Source organism: Euprymna scolopes, chromosome 1 (assembly GCF_053919585.1).
Source record: "Euprymna scolopes isolate OS-2025 chromosome 1, ASM5391958v1, whole genome shotgun sequence".
Classification (NCBI taxonomy): domain Eukaryota; kingdom Metazoa; phylum Mollusca; class Cephalopoda; order Sepiida; family Sepiolidae; genus Euprymna; species Euprymna scolopes.
The window spans coordinates 108,193,070-108,196,510 of record NC_136482.1 but is presented as its reverse complement, the minus strand read 5'-3'; positions in this window follow the sequence as shown (position 1 = coordinate 108,196,510).

The window sequence follows — 3,441 nt, the reverse complement described above, 5'->3', positions numbered from 1 at the left end:
CTTTTCTGTCCGGAGTCCACAGCTGACAACAGTAATCAATGTGCGGCAACACCAGCGACTTTCAAAGTGTCAGCATTAGGTTTTTTTGTCTCGTTTTGAAAGTGCGTAGCATCCAACTGGAAATGCTCCGTGCAGTTGAACAAACTTTGTCGATCTGGGAGGTGAATGTACCATCAGAATCCAACTTTACTCCCAGATCGCGCACAGTATCTTTGGTTTTAATTAGCTTCCCGTCTTGGGTCGAGTACTTAGATGCTTCTCTCAGGTTCTTCCTTCTACCGTATTTGATACACTCGAATTTCCCGGAGTTAAACTGCATATTGTTGTCATCCGCCCATTGGTAGATAGCGTCTAGATCATCTTGGAGAGCTTGTACATCAGAAGAATCTTTTATTTTCCTGCCAATCCTGGTGTCGTCGGCAAAACTTGAGACGAAAGACGATTTGACTTTTTCGTCTATGTCGCCGATTAGTACGAGGAACAGCAGCGGACCAAGTACTGATCCTTGGGGAACGCCAGATAGCACTTTGGTCGGGGGAGATACAGAGCCATTTACTACAACTGTCTGGTAGCGATCTGTTAGGAATGATTTAATCCATAGGATCAATTTACCTCCAATTCCAAGATGTTGGAGCTTTTCGATGGTTACTGCAAAGTCCACTTTGTCGAACACCTTTGCAAAGTCTAGGTATATCACGTCGACATTACATTCATTGTCGAGAGTATTAATGATCCTATCATGATGGATTAGAAGCTGACTTAAGCAGGATCTTCCGGTTCTGAATCCATGCTGCCCTGGATTGAACAGATTGTGGTTGTTGAGGAATTCCACCAAGTACTTTCGAAGGACCTTTTAGAATACTTTTGTAATGTGGGATGTTAATGCCACTGGTCGATATTGCTTGGGGAGAGATCGACCGTCACCTTTGTATATTGGGATAATGTTAGCGCGCTTAGAGTCGGCTGGGGCTATCCCTTTGTCCAGTGATGCCCTCCATAATATGAATAGTGGCTTAGCCAGCTGCTTTTTACATTCCTTAAGGAGTAGCGCTGGGAAACGGTCGGGACCTGCCGCAGAGTTGGCTCTGATTTCATCTATCGCGTCGGTCAGGTCTCTTTGTGTAAACGTAACATCATTAAGCATTGGTTTAGTGTCGTCATCTGGTTCAGGTTCAGGTTTTGACGGTATTGGTCTAATGGGCTTACTGAAAACCGATTCGTATTGATCAGCAAGTAAACTGGCCATTTAAGCACTATTAGCGGTTAATTGCCCGGACTGATTAATGAGAAGACCTATCGCTGACTTAATACTTGAGAATTTCTTTGCATAATTGTAGAAATATTTAGGGTTGCGCTTTATAGCACCAACAGCTTTGTACTCGTCATTTTCGCGTGATTTTTGAAGAGAACTAATCAGTTTCTTTTCAATTTCAACTAATTCGCTAAGAATTCGCGTTGTTTTTTCATGCGATTTGGACTTTTGCAATTGTTGCATTTTTCTACTTCTTTTACGCATGGAGTTCTTCCGATCCCTCTGTATGAGTTTACTGACCGGAACGTTTATGAATTTTTTCTTATAAGGAACATGTTCTCGTGTGGTCTTGTAACAAAGATTTCCAATACGATTCCACATTTCATCCGGTTCAAGGTGTGAAAGCTCATTTGCCCAGTCTACTTCCGATAACCGAGCTCGAATGTTGTCCCATTTGATGGCGTCGTTGAAGAAATTTAGAGATGCCAGGTTGCCTGGTTTAGATACGTTATCGCATTCGGTATCCGGCCGCTGGCATTCAATACTTGAGCTGCAGATCACCATGAAATGATCTGACAATATTGTCGGCGTACTGGTATAACTGTGCAGCAAGGAATCATTATTGGTAAACACCAGGTCTAGGGTATTACCTCCTCCGTGAGTGGGCAAGTTGATATACTGGCTAAGAAAGAATTCATCAGTTAGACCTATCAGTTGCTGCAGCATCAACCGTTCATCTGGCGGTGCACCAGGTCCCGGTGCACCTGTGGGCCAGGTAGCATGTGGTAAATTAAAATCACCACAGAGTGTGATGTTAGGAGTTGGTGTATCCAGGTTTCTCATCACTCTTCTAAGTTCGGCAATAGCCTTACCAAACTCTACTGATGTCGATCTGTGACCATCCATTATATCGTCGGGTTGACGGTAGATGACTACGATCACCAGATTTGGATTTTTTAGTTGAACACTAACCATTTCGATGACACCCGATGAGTATTTAATAATGGGTGGCTCAGTAGTAGCGGCCAGATCGTTCCGCACGTACAACATAGCGCCTCCACTATTCCTTCCTCGTTTACTTTTACGGGGACGGTTACGGTCGCTTCGAAAGGGTTCGTATCCCTTAATGTGTATCTCAGCATCTTTCTCTTCTCGAAGCCATGTTTCAGTTATGGCTGCAAAGAATTCGTTATTTGCATTCAAATAATCGCTGAGCATTGGCACTTTGGTTTGGTTTGTACGTGGATATAGTCCATGAATATTTACAACGGTAAAATTTGACAATGGAGAGTTTACCGCCTCATTGGGATCATCTGCTGGTGAGGGATATAACTCCTCGGCATTGTCATATTGGGCTGCTGGTCTTGACTTGGTCCCGGTGTCGCTGATGCTTGTGGTTGGTTGGGAAACGGATGGTGGTACATCCCCATAGCCCATGGTGGCATCATTTGTAGCGGTGGCGGCTGAACCAGTGTGACGCTCCTCAGCCTGGCTTCTACTGTGTCTAGAAGATCTTGCCTCTACTTCTGCAGTATCTCTAAAAGATGGCCGGTCTCATTGGATTGCGTACCATTTACAGCCGTGTCATTTTTTTTTTCTGATGTTCTACATGTTCTTTGGGGAGTATAATGACATATCGTCTAACGTATCGTCTTTACCTCGACGCGTGCGTTGGATATGCCGGAATTTACAGTCTTTATAATTCTGACATTCTTTGTTCTTGATAGACGAGCGACATAATATAGGATGCCACTTTGTACAAGTGGGAAATCCCGGGCAGCCGTCTGGATTCCTTTTGGATTTCGGCCCATATCGCATAAGTTTTCGGCATGGACGTGGGTGGTTTTTTGAACATCCCTTTCCAGACACCTCGTAACGGCATTTCTTCTTGGCGTAGTGTGGACATACGTTTTGAAGTCTAGGCGGGTCGCCGTTGGGGTCTTTGTCGGGAGTATTATTCTTACGGAGAGATTTTTCAGATCTGCAGCATCAGACTGTTTCTCTCCTGCTTTATGAGTAGTATGTTTTTCATCGCCATCAGTACCTCGGTCTTCATCACCATCATCATCACCACCATGAGCACCACGGGTATCATCATTCTCATCTGCCTGTGTTGGATCGACATCTACCTGATTAGCATTCGGATTCCGGCCACTGCCTGGTAATGGTAATGGTTCAGGGAGCTTCGT